Source organism: Chenopodium album, chromosome 18, assembly GCF_948465745.1.
Source record: "Chenopodium album chromosome 18, dcCheAlbu1.1, whole genome shotgun sequence".
Lineage (NCBI taxonomy): Eukaryota > Viridiplantae > Streptophyta > Magnoliopsida > Caryophyllales > Amaranthaceae > Chenopodium > Chenopodium album.
The window spans coordinates 44,653,196-44,667,316 of NC_137851.1; the positions used below are offsets into that span (position 1 = coordinate 44,653,196).

Below are 14,121 nucleotides of genomic sequence, written 5' to 3' on the forward strand. Positions count from 1 at the left end.
CTGTTGCTTGGATATGACTATCATGTCATCGATTTACGCCTCTACATTCCTCCCAATCTGATTAATGAAGACAATATTAATCATTCGTTGGAAAGTAGCAGGCGCATTCTTCAAGCCAAACGGCATCGTAATATAACAGAATAACCCCTGATCAGTGACGATGCCGTCTTCTCTTGATCTTTTTCCGCAGGGCTGATGAAAGCCTGAGTAGGCGTCCATGAAACACATCAAGGCATGCTCGGCTGTAGACACCTGATTGTGTCTCCCCAAAAACCAAACCTAGTGATGAGTACCTTTCACGTCATTGAATATCGAGCAAGGTGAAATGTGAAGAGTCTCGTGAATTCTTCTGTTTTCTAAAATGTTTTAATAAAAATAATTCAATTATGTTTTCGAAAATACTTCTTTTCGTATCCTATTTATGAAAAACGTCCAATCCAGTTTAGTATATTCCATAATCAGGGTCCAATAATTGTGTAGTTGGATGGGGTTGAAAAGACCTTTCCAACGATATATTATAAGCCCAATTCCGAGTTATAACGAGGAAGTTATGGTCAAAATACTAAACTGGACCTAAAACGAGTTTTATGTGCGACCCAATGATCATGTGGAGGGTCCACTAATCTTACTTATACTCTTAAACTAATTAGGATTTATTAGAAGCTTTTATTAGTTTCTAAAAGATCTTAATTATCCTTTTTGAAAAGATAAGTTTAAAGAGTTTGAAATTAGATAAAACTTTTCTTTTTTAAGTCCTAATTCTATTCGAATTTAAAGACGTTCAAAGATTATCAGATATTATTTTCGTGCCTCATAATTTTTATCCAAATCTTATATGGTTGGATAGATCTTGAAATTATCTTTCCAATGATATATAAATATATTATAATATTAATTCCGAGCTATAACGAAAAATATATGAAAGAAATACGAAACTCTATCTAAAAATGACACCCTTTCACTATTTTGGCTATATATTTTATTCTACAAAAGATTTTAATTGGTTTGGAAAGTATACTTCAAGAGCTTTCCAACGGCATATTATATGACTTATTTCGACTTCTCGATCAAAAGATATGATAGAAACAAAATCCGCAAAAAACTGTCTCATCGCGCCGCGATGGATCTGTCGCGCCGCGGTGGCTCCAGTTTTATTCCGATTCGAATTCTGACTCTTTATTATCGTTTTGAGACTATTTTCTCTATAAATAGGGTCCTTATTCCCCATTTTCAACAATCATCAACAATCATCTAATTCTCTTCTCTCTCTTAAGCAATAGCTTGTTCTTTCTCCCTCTTTCTAGCCTAGCCTTTTTACAAACACAATACTGCATTCACGAGTTCTAGACACACCTAGCCAAGTTCGAAGTTGCCTTTGCCCTACACGTGAAAGGTTGATAATTTTTGAGGTTTGGTCCCAAATCTTATTTCAATTCTTTAATTAGATTTACTGTTTAATATTTTCCTGGAAGTTACTAACGCGTGTATTGTTATGATAGAAAGAGATACGAGTCAACAAAGTAAGTTGTTTTATTGCTCTATATCTTTTGAAAGCATGTTTAGATTATATTAATTTCTAGTATCATGTTAGGATGTTATTCATTGCTTTCTAGTATCATGTTTAGGTTGCTTCCTATTTCTTCTATCATGTTATTATCATGTTAGGGATAAAGCTTTGATCTTTATTTTTTAGTGACATGCTAGGATTTGTTATTAATCTTGTTAGTATCATGCCTAGGATCTTGCTAATATCATTATGCTTTGATGAGATTGATTTTGATGAAGATGATTGTTGTTATTATTATGTTGCTTGATATTATTGTTATTTCTTGATCACGCCCTCTCTTGCAAGATTAAAGGGAATTTGTATTTGTAATCACGCTTAATAAGATAATTAATAATTTTGTTTAGGCTAATGTGATTTTAATTCAAGTGATCGCCAATAATAGATTTGTTTGTGCATTAATATTCAACCAACATAGATTAAACAGGTTTAGGATTAATATATTGATTGTATGTTAGTCAGAAAGCGCACATGAATATGAGAAGAATAAAGTAGAAGCCTATTTAGGGCAGGTTCAATCTCTTTTAGGTTGGATTTGTACCTTCATCCCCGAATATCTAGTCACGGTTCCGGACCACTATGGAGTTAGCGATCTCATGGATCGTGAAGGGGTGTAACTTTCACCCTGTGAACGGTTTACAAGTTCCTAAAACTTGTTGGCGACTCTTTTGCTCTAGCTTCCTTCCCTTTGGACGCCACCATACTTAAGTGTATGATCACAGTGGGGCTCAAGTGTGGGATGCTTGAAATATTCTCTACAATTTTTAGCGACTCCACTGGGGAGGATTTCTATTTTAATTCCTAAAATTTATTGGCAATAATTTAGAATAAGTGGATGAGACAAAACGTTCTAAGTATTCATGTGCGTAATTTTGATTGACATTATTTTCATGAGCATAAAAAGGTCCGCGTTGGATAGACCAGCCGTAATGTGTCAAAAACATAGGCTTTTTACACGTAGGAATTTGGGAAATATCTTTCACAACTAGAATCGAGAAAACGCTGCAAAAACTGGAAAATTCTAAGAACACAGGAAGCTGCTAAGGCATGTAGGAGTTGGCGCTGAGAAACAGTACCCATCGCAGTGCGATCGCGGCGCGATAGGGCTATCGTCTCGCGATGGTCCCTATAGTCTCGCGCCAAGTTCTTCCAATTCCGAGCCAGAAATCTGCGTTCTTACTTTGATCGGTTCTAGTACTGTTTACTCGATTTTACTTCTTGATTGAGATTTTCCCTCTTTTCTGAACCCATATGTGTTTTACATATGGCCATAACCCTCTGGGAATTCATGCTGCATCTACCCAATCGTACGTTCATTGCAACGAAGGGTACATCCGAGTTTGTAAATTTACCTAACCATGGAAACAAGTTTAACTTGTGGGGTCCCATCCATACGCGCCAACCCTTCCAAAGGTAAGGCTTCCGCGCGATGCATCCAGACTCATAACCATGGACCCTCTTTTGACTAACCCTTATCCTTGAACTTTAGAGAACTAGAGCCATATTTAGGTTGCAAACTCATTGCATCATGTTGTGACTATTTGACTACTTGTGCATTACTTGCTCGTGCATACTTAAATGTGATTAAACTAACCGTTTGGTTTGAATTTTTTTAATTAATTTATTAATTAATTTGAGCTAATAAATATGTCTAAAATCAAGTCATAGTTCCTTTAAGTCAACCCGGATTTTTATTCCCGTATACTGCACAAGCGTCAACTTGTTTTGATCATAACCGGAGTTTATAGAAAGAATTACGAGTCCTAAAACCTATGGATCTGTAGCCCCGAGTTTTATCTTTCATTTGGAATTGGTTTCATCCAATTTGGAGTCACAGATCAAAAGTTATGACTAAAATACTATAGCCTGTCCAATTTAGTGCACATTCGTGAAGTCTTAACTTAGTCTTTGTTTGAGTCTAGTCACATAGTCTAGTCACATGGTCATGACACAAGTCTTGAACATATCACTTACACTCACAAGTATTCACACACTTTGTACGTACTCTTTTCACACCATGACCATGTCTTAGGTCCATGCATGAGTCGTCCTTTCCGTCATTCGAGTTGAGGGTCCGTCCTATTTCGGAAATTTCTATAGCTTTCCACGTTCTTTCACATCACTTTCCGTACATTACATACCTCACACCTTTTTTTCTACTTTCATCTTACATGCTTTCTTCATACATATCATTCCCCTCATACTCCATGATCTTTCCATCTATGCATGTTGAATCAAGTTTGAGTCAAACAATTAACAATAAGTATCTATGATTTCCTTTTCCACAGCGCTTGGTCAAGGAGAGAAGGGCACTTAATCAAAGACAACACCTTACTGAGATGGCTTCCTAATAAGAAGTTGATGAGTTAAATAAAAACATGAATAACCTAACTGAGATGGTGAAAGCCCTCGTTCTTCAAGTTAACGATCCTAGCAAGCAATGACAGCTGGGAAGAAGGCCGTATGATGATAGAGCACAAGACACGAGGCGAGCTTCAACGACAAGATTTTGTGACCTCTTTTTCTATTTTCTATTTTATTCCTCCTTTCTCCAATAAGTCTAGCATAGGCATTCTTCATCTCCCTCATTAGATTTATTAAGAGTTTATTGTTTATCCTTTTCCATTTTAATAAAATGAGCACTTATTTCTTTGCATATGATCATTGGATTGCATTGTTAAAAAAAAAAAATCCACGTCGGACTAAGCACAAGGTATACTGATGATTTGAGGCACCCCTTGTAGCCATATCATATCACCTTTACCCCTTTCGAATATACAATCCTTTCTTGATAAAACACTTTGAGCCTTGTCTAACGATAGACCTTTATTTTTTCAACCCACATCTACCTAACCTTGGGATGGGATAGTGTGCAACTTATGCAAGTTCTAAATACAAAAGCTTGAGTGATTTTACCTAGATATCAAAAATTCAAAATAGTAAAAAATAATAAAAGTGTGCAAAAGGGCAAGTGTTTCGGGGTTTTTTAGAATCCCTATGGATACAGGTCACGCTTCTGCCGGCAACGAGACTTGGACACATGCAAAACACGAATATTCCGGTGACGGAATGTTCGCCTTCGACAGTTAATTTAGTAACTTGAAATCGGAAAGGCTAGAGAGAGAAAGTAGAGAGAAGTTGGAGCTATTTAATGCTCTATTTGCTGTTATGTCACAATCCACCCCTCCCATCATTGGGGTATTTATAGGGGTGGGAAACTGTGCCCTTTAGAGTTATTACCCTAAAATGACGCGATTTGATTGGCGGTGCAATCAAGTATCGACACGTGTCTAGGGGTCAGTGCCGTTTTGCGGCTTTCTCGGGATTTGGGCCTTCTGATGTAAGGAGGCCATTTTCTCTCATTTCAGGTACTCTTCTTGAGCTTGACACGCGTCATCTTCCCATAGGGACAAGTGTCGCCCTTTGATTGGGCCACGTGTCACTACGGGATTGGACCACGTGTAGGGGGTATTTTTACCCTAAACATTTGCCCCTCAGAGGGGGTGACTCGTACGCTACGGGCCGCCTCCTCTGATTTTCTACTCGTCTTAATGCGTTCGAGTATGTGGGAATAGAACTTATAGTGGAATAGGCGGACGAATCTGTTCGCCCATTTAATGGATGGCCTCCTTGGGCTAAATGACATATCATGTCCGTCTGTAATCCCTTTAATGGACATTTGAGTCTGGGAATTAGGCGGACGGAACTTGACGCATGAAATTTTGGAGGAGAGCTCGGACGCCTGGCTTCTTAGGGTGGCAGTTTTAATTCCGCTGACGTGGCCCTCTATTTGGACGTGCCGTTACCCGTCCGTCTCTTTTTCCGTCCAAATTAACAGAATCACCTTTTTAACTTTTTGAATTCTAGGTTAACTTTTTCAAAAAGTAACCGTTCGAATTCTTGGGCGGGAAAGATGGATTTACCATTTTGCCCCCATAAATTTTGCCTATAAATAGAAGAGGTTTGACCTCATTTTGGCACTTTGGAACTTTAAGATTTTTAGAGAGAAGTCAGAGCTTTATAGAGAGAGAAAGTGACTTCTTCCCTGAATCTTCAAGAGCTCCACCATACGATTGAATTTTCCAATCAAAGTTTGAGTTTTCCGGCCAACTTCCAAGACTTTCAAAGACTTCCAGAGTTTTTGTAACACCCCCAAATCTCTCTCTACTGAAATACTAGTATAAGATATATAATTATACCGTAGAGATAGACTTAGGCATATTACCGCCGCGTGATTACGCAAGGCTACTCAAACTTACTAAACAAAACCAATACTTTGCAGCGGAAAACTTCAATACTATTCTTTTATTAATAATAGAGTATAAATAGTAACCATTGTCATGAGTACTCAAAATAAAACACAAGACCGACACTCCCTAATCTAGGTGAAACCATTCCCGAGACTCCATATGCTCAATTATTGACTCCACCTGAAATTAGTCAACACTGCTTACCATTAAGGTAAACAGGGCGAACCAAAACAAAATAAGAAATACGGATTAGCAAAATATGCTAAGTACGATAAGTGCAAGATAATTAAACTCAATTTATTAGAAAACATGCTTTTGAAATCAATTCCATCCTTTCCAATGATTTGACCAATAATTTCAACTCAAAATTTCAAAACCAATTTCAATAATCAATATCAATAGGCAATATCAATAGTCAATTCAATAACCAATTCCTCTTTAAAATCCAATTCCTTTAAAACCAATCCCTTTTAATCCAATTCCTCACCCAAGTTTGCATACCCCCCAAACTAGTCTCCTTATATCACAAGGCTATCCTTGAGGAAAGACCCGGTCATACAAAGTCCAAGGCCTTATCAATAAACCAAATCCACATAGTGGGATTACCAACATGCTTGTAAAGCATTAATAATAACAATTCAAAAATCCTCTTTAAATCCAATAATTCCAACTTTTTAATAATAATAATTCAAACTCCTTTTTATTTAATTCCACATGCTTTCAAAATCAAACCTTTTAAACATGAATAATAATTTTAATTATTTAAATCATGATATAAAATCAATACTCCAATTTATTTATCAAAACCAATAATTTATTTAAACATGCTTTTATTTCATAAATCATAATTCAATTCAATTTAATTCAATTTAATTCAATCATCATAAAATAATTTAAGAGAAGGTATTGTGTCAGTCCGGACTGACGAAATATTTCGTCAGTCCGGACTGACAAAATGTGAATTTTTGATATCCTCAATTGGCGGGATGATATCCTCTATTGGCTGGATGGTATCCTCTATTGGCTGGATGGTATCCTTTATTTGCTGGATGGTATCCTTTATTTGCTGGATGATATCCTCTAATAACTGGATGATATCCTTTATTGGCTATATGATATCCTTTATTGGTTGGATAATATTTCTAGTGGCTAGATGATATCCTCTATTGGCTGGATGATATCCTCTACTAACTGGATGATATCCTTTATTGGCTAGATGATATTTCTACTGGCTAAATGATATCCTCTATTGGCTGGATGATATCCTTAATTGGCTATATGGTATCTTTTATTGGCTGGATGACATTTCTACTAGCTAGATGATATCCTCTATTGGCAGGATGATATCCTCTATTGGCTATATGATATCATGATATCATATAGCCACTAGAGGATATCATCCAGCCATGATATTATATAGCCAATAGTGGATATCATTCGGTCAATAAAGGATATCATAGACACAGTCATAAACGATATCATATAGCTAATAGAGGATATCATCCAACCATGATATCATATAGCTAATAGAGGATATCATCCAGCCAATGAAGGATATGTATAACTTGTTTGAAGATATGTATAATTTGTTTGATAATATGTATAACAATGGTGGAACCTCTATTGAAGTACTCGTACTAAGGTCTTGGGCATAACATAACTTGCTCATTTCTCAACCAAAATACATGCATATGTTATTAAAATGCTCACAATTCAACATACAATCATATGGGACAATCAATTTCAACAATTATGCATCACATAAGAAAGCCCCAATTCGATTTTTGGGCATTTTTCAAAAAATCCGAGAATCTCAAGCTTTCTCTCTCTTCCGCCATGGATGACCTTGCTGCTCTCCTCGCTCGTAACCACCACCAACTTATCATCGGGTGGAAACTTGTTTTTCATCGCAAGAAGATGACGATGATATGATACGATACTTTCTTGAGTCTCAACTGACGAAACATTGGGTGCGGCTTGCCGCACCCAATACTTTGTGATCATTCAAACATGCTTATTCAAAGCAATCACTTTTAAGGTATCTAGCCACCTAACGTATCTTGATCCTTGCTTAGCAAAATCACACAAAAGGAACCTCAAGAATCTTGATCAAACACACCCTACAAATAAATATAACCTTAATCAATATAAGGTTAACAAATAATCACAATAATTAAATTAAAAACCCCCAACTATATGTACATGAACCTTTTAAATTAATTTTGATAAACATCATTAAAAATCTGATTTTATATAATTAAAACTACTCATAATAATTTTTATAAATCCCCCATAATAATAATAATAATTGGATAAGAGAAGAGAAGAAGAAAAGATAAGGAACCAAGGAAAAGAGAAGAATTGGATTTGCGTTGGAAAGAATAGGCAGAACTTGCAGAGGATGTAACTCCTTCGATATAACTCCGAATTGGGTGATTCTTGAGCCTAACATCAAGGATTTTTCGAGAGATACAATCTTTTGTGAAACGTCAATACCCCAAAAACTGGCCAGAAGTGCCCAAAAATTGGCGTCAAAAATAAATGGGATGATTTGTGTAAAAAGAGGAAAAGAAAAGAAGAGAATTGGTGTGAAGAATGTGAGAGGTATGGAGGGGTATTTATAGGCTAGCTCATGCAAGAATTATAGCAAGAGAATGTGGGAAGAATTATGGCAAGTAGGGTTTATGGAATTACTTGGAGAAGTGAATGAAAGAAATATGGAAAGTTTTGATATTAAGGTGATTGTATATAATTAAATATGGAAGGTATGTTTGTCATGAAAAATAATATGGCAATGAAGATTACTTGGGGAATAATCAAGAGGAATAAAAGGTAGGAAAATATGACGATCAAATATTAAGAAGATGGAAAAATAGAATTAAGGAAAATAATAGATTTTTGAGAGATAATTAAAAATACAATTTACCAAAATAATTTCCCCCAAAATAATACAAGAGGGCCGAAAATCTTGAGCTTTCCAAAGCTTAGATTTTCGGATTCCCTTAGTAGTATTTTGGAAGATTTTTGCTCGATTTAAGGAATAAAAATAATTGTGTAAATAATATAGAATAATTAATTAAATAATTAATTAATTAAATACCAATTATTCACCAATAAATAACTAAGGAAATCAGATTTTCTGTACATAGAAAATCCGAATTTCCTAGCTAAATAAATGGGAATTTTCGGCCGTTTAATATAATTAATAAAATATAATTTTTCTTTAATTAAAATATCCGAAATATATAAATAATCCGATTTTAAAAATAAGATAAATGGATAATTAATCTTATCCAAAATAATAATTAGATTTCAAAATACTTTTGGCGCCAAAATTCAAATATCATTTTGGCTCTAAATAATAAATTTACTAAAATAACCTTTTTATAAAATAATTCCTAATTAATTAATTAGAAAATACGTATGAAAATACGGGGCATTATAGTTTTCTACACGTACGGAGGTAGGTCAACTGTTCTTCTTACTTTTCTTTTTTACTTGCCTTAGTTTTTTTTTTCTTTTTGTTTAAACCTGGCTTAACACTCGGCTTCGTCCGTTTCTCCTCATGAAGTCGGCCGTTCGCCTGGGACTGAGGAGTCTAGAGTAGACGGAGACGAGTTGTCTCCTTCATGGAGTGGGTCCATTTCTAGTGATTACCAACTCTCATCCACCTATTCTTCTCTGTCCCTACAGTAAAAAATGGCCCGTACGATGCAAACGTACGATAGAAATGCTGCGAGAAACCCGGACGGCAGTCTAGTACATCCAAGGGTCCCTTATGACCCGAACAATTAAACTTAGTCTACCACTAATACGACCTCTACTAGTGGCATTGGATGCTTGGCGGTCGAAGTGACCGCTTCTTTTGAAGAACGCCAAGGAGCACAAGGCGGTTCTTCTTTTAGGGGAGCGTCCAGGCAAACTACGGAACTAAGGTTCCCCCAATATGCCAACTTGGTCATGGACCCGGCCGAGTTGCTATCTCAAGGAGGCCTCCTTCCTCCTCTAGGGCGGACGGGGCTGGACCGTCCGTCCCAATTCCTAAACAACCTCATCTCCAACACAGCAGGTCGGACAAGCCTAGGACAGGCATTGTCATTGCTGATCCGTCCGACTCGCCACCTCGCAGTGCCCCTTCTACGGGAAATCAGATGGCGTGGTGATGGCTGGAGGCGGCCAGGGCTCTAGAAGTAGGAGCTCGGCCGAGGCTGCTAACTTGGACAGAGTTTTGTCCTTAGAATTTGGATCTTCTTCTCACCCTGGTGAAGAGGAAGCAAAGAATGAGGCAGAAGGTGAGGCGGCGGCAGAGGAAGCAATTGCCAATATTGACACCTTCAAAGACCGTACGCTTGTACGGTGGGTAGCTGATGTATCCATTTTATATAGTATTTTACCCCGTCCCTTGGTCATAATTAGTAGTGTTTTTGGCTCTTTAGAGCCACTTTTATTACTAATTGGTGTTTTCTAGTGTTTTCGTAGATCTGGTTGACTTTTGCAGGGATTTATGCTTTTGGAGTATTTTCCCGAGATATTTTGGAGCAATCACGAACATTGGAGAAGCACGACCAGAGTTTATAGCCCAGGGCCGGTTAGAGACATCGAACCGGTGATTAAGGGCTCAGTATAGGTGATACCGGGGCGTTTGGACCGAGTATTCAAGACCCAAAGAGGAAACCCAGATTGGCCCGAAGAATTGGAGCCCAATCGAAGTCCAAATATTGGCCCAAATGATCCGCCCGGCCAAAAAGGCTGGCGCCCGGAGGCGCGCCCGGCCGGGCGGGAGGAGCGCCCGGTGACGCGCCCGGCCGGGCGCGAGATAGCTATTAGAGATAAAAAAAGGCGCGCCCGATCGGGCGGTGCCTCGCCCGATCGGGCGCGTGTTTATTTAGGAAACAATTAGAGTCGTATTAATTTGTTTTAGTTTAGGATTTTTGTACGGAGTATAAATACTCCTCCGTAATACGTTTTTAGATTGTCTCTTCTTTTGGGGGGATCTTCTTCTTCTTCTCTTAATCCTTTCTCCTAGACTTTCTCTCTCTACTTAGTTTTCTCTCTCTTAATCTCTCTCTAAACTTTTGTTCTTATTTCTTTGATTAATTCCAGATTTACTTTGGTGACGATTTCTCTTCCCTTAATCTTTGTTATTTATTTTATTCCTTTGATCATGATTTATTTTATTGCTTTGCTTAGTCTATATTTAATAATGTGTGAGTAGTTTAATTTCTAGGGTTCATGGGGATCTAATAAATGATATGAAGGGGTAAATTATTGTTGTTGATTATTAATGCTAGATTAATTTCCTATTGATTGATTTAATGCTCTGTGACTAGATTAGGCCTATCTTTTATGCATGAGTTTGACAATATTGATTCAAGAATCGAGAGATGAGAATTAATGTTTAGGTCTAGTTTCAATAGGCAAGTTAATTTATAAATGGTTAAGTCAAGATTCGAGAGATGAGATTTAATACCGATAAATTAATCATGTGGTTGTAATAAGTAGCGAGAGCCCTTTACAATCTGGTTAATTGATGCATTGATGATTGACTATTATTGATTGTTGGTTTTGCATGATAATTTCTTATTGGATTGTTTTAATGTTTTACAATTGCGGCTTGTAAAAGTATAGCAATATTAAATTGATGAATCGAGCAGATGTTAATTTGATATTAAAAGCTATTTTCAATAAGAACTTAGATCTAGTAAATTGCGAGAGCCTGTTAGGTCTATGTTGGTTAATAAATTGCGAGAGCCTGTTAATCATGTTATTTGTGCAATGTCAATGATTGATTACCCTATTTTGCCCCAGAATATTATTTATTGGTGAACCTATACCCTAGATCCTTTTATATATTATTTTCTCCCTTTTCCTACTATTTTTAGTTTAGTTTCATATTCAACTTTTAATATTGGTCACTTAAATAATTTAGATTATAATATTTAATTAGGAGTAAAAAGACTTGTTTCCCTGTGGAGATCGACCCTACTTCCCTATCTACTTTAGTTAGTGAATTAGGTAATTATTTTTGATTAGGGGATACGACTTTACCCTGTCAAAATTTGGCGCCGTTGCCGGGGAAACGGTTATATTTTTATTTCTAATTGTTTTTATAGTTTAGATTATTTTCTCTTTTGCCTCAAGGGACATTAGTTCTTTGAGGTAGTACTAATATCTGTTTTTTTTTTAGTTCTTTGTTTATGCCCAGGTGTTCCAGATCAGGTTACATTCCATTCGATCCTGAGATCGAACGCTCGTTTCATAGACAAAAGAATCTTTACAGGCAGATCTTAGCAGATTCCGGGAGTAGTGATATTCTTGGAAATCCATTACCTTCCTCTAGTGATTCGGAGCATTCTTCTGATTCAGAACTAGAGATGGGTACACCACCACCTCCACCACCTCGTAAGCTTAGCGATTATTCGCAACCATCGCTGACAGATTTTCCGCATCTTTCTCCTACGCCCGATCTCGAGGGAGTCCAGTTCGAGATCAAGCCCCAATTCATTACGATGATAGAAAGGAAGCAATTCAGTGGAGCAAAGGGTGAAGATCCTAATCTTCACATTGCAGATTTCTGTCAATACTGCAATACTATTAGGCAGAATGGGGTAACGCAGGATCAAATCAGGGAGATTCTTTTTCCTTTTTCTTTATGTGGAAAAGCTAAATTATGGTTTAATGGTTTGAATAGAGCTGCACTTGGTATTACTAACTGGGAGACTCTTGCGTTGAATTTTTATAACAAGTATTACCCTGCAGAGAAAACAGCTCTATTGAGAAGCGCAATTCAAAATTTCGCCCAAGAGCCAGATGAGTCACTATATGAAGCTTGGGAGAGATTCAAAGACATGCAGAGAGAGTGCCCTCATCATAACTTAGCACAGTGGCAGTTGATACAAGCTTTCTACAATGGGATCGGAAATTCTTCTAGAGCAATTTTGGATTCTGCAGCTAATGGGAGGTTTATGAACCTCAATGTTGATGATGCAGGTCAGGTTATTGAAGATATGGCGATCCATAATTCCCAATATGGGAATCCTAGAGGTTTTGCAAACAAGGGAAAACACCACGTCGATTCTGTATCCTTTTTGCAATCTCAATTAACCTCTATTTGTCAGAAATTGGATAACCTTACTACTGCTAATTCTAAAATAACTAATGTTTCTGCAATTGATAATAATGCTAATGATGCTTTCTGTGAAAATTGTGGAATTGTAGGTCATTGGGAACATGAGTGTAGGAGTTCTATGGAGCAGGTCAATGCTTTTCAGTCCATCAAGCAAAATAACCCATACTCCAACACCTATAATAATCCCGGGTATCGGAACCATCCTTACCTTTCCTATAGGAGCAGTAATGTGCAAAATCCCACACCTCCACCTCCACAACAACCAGCACCACCACCTCAGCAGAAATATTACCATCCCAATGCTGGCCAGAAAAACCAACCGCAAACTCCTCCACCACCTTCTGACCCAGCTTTATCAGAAATTAGAGCGATGTTAACTAGTATGCAAAAGCATATGGAGAGTAGAGACTCACAAATTGACTCGATTGTCGCCCACAATAAAGTCATAGATACTCAAATTGCACAGTTAGCCGCTGCTCTTCAGGTTCGCCCACAAGGAGCCCTACCATCGCAACCAGTACAACCCACAGATCAGGCGTTTGCAATTACCCTCAGGAGCGGTTCACACTATGATGGGCCTCCTATGCCCAAAGAAGATGAACCTGTTTCAACAGATATTGCTAATCCTGATTCCTTTATACCTAGGGATATTAATCCTAGCCCTGCAGGGCTAAAGGGTAGTACTAATATTTCTGTTGTTATATTGCAGGGTAAAACTCCAGGGAAGGTTGTAACTCAAGACAGGAGTAATGATGTGCAACAACCAATTATCAAACTACCATTCCCAAATCGAAATTTGAAAACCAAGGTGGATAAGCAGTTTGGTAAGTTCCTTGACATGGTGAAGGATTTGCAGGTAACAGTTCCCTTTACAGAATTAATCACGCAAATACCTTCATATGCAAAATTCATGAAAGAAATATTGACTAGGAAAAGGTCTATTAGTGAGGTAGAGACTGTCGCTTTTACTGCTGAATGCAGTGCCGTACTACAAAATAAATCTCCACCCAAACTAAAAGATCCCGGTAGTTTTTCTATCCCTTGTCATATTGGCAATTTAATGATTGATAATGCATTGTGTGATTTGGGCGCTAGTGTTAGTGTCATGCCATTATCTGTGTGTTTAAAGCTAAAAATGGGTAAATTAAAGTCTACTAATATTACTCTGCAAATGGCTG

The 14,121-nt window shown here is 37.3% G+C and overlaps 1 non-coding gene across 1 annotated transcript; it reads right to left on the minus strand.

The window, feature by feature from the left end:
- Positions 1-12,584: 12,584 nt before the first annotated feature.
- LOC145593279 (small nucleolar RNA R71) lies at positions 12,585-12,691 on the minus strand. The gene has a single exon (XR_014102639.1). It is a non-coding gene; the product is annotated as a small nucleolar RNA R71 (small nucleolar RNA).
- Positions 12,692-14,121: the final 1,430 nt, after the last annotated feature.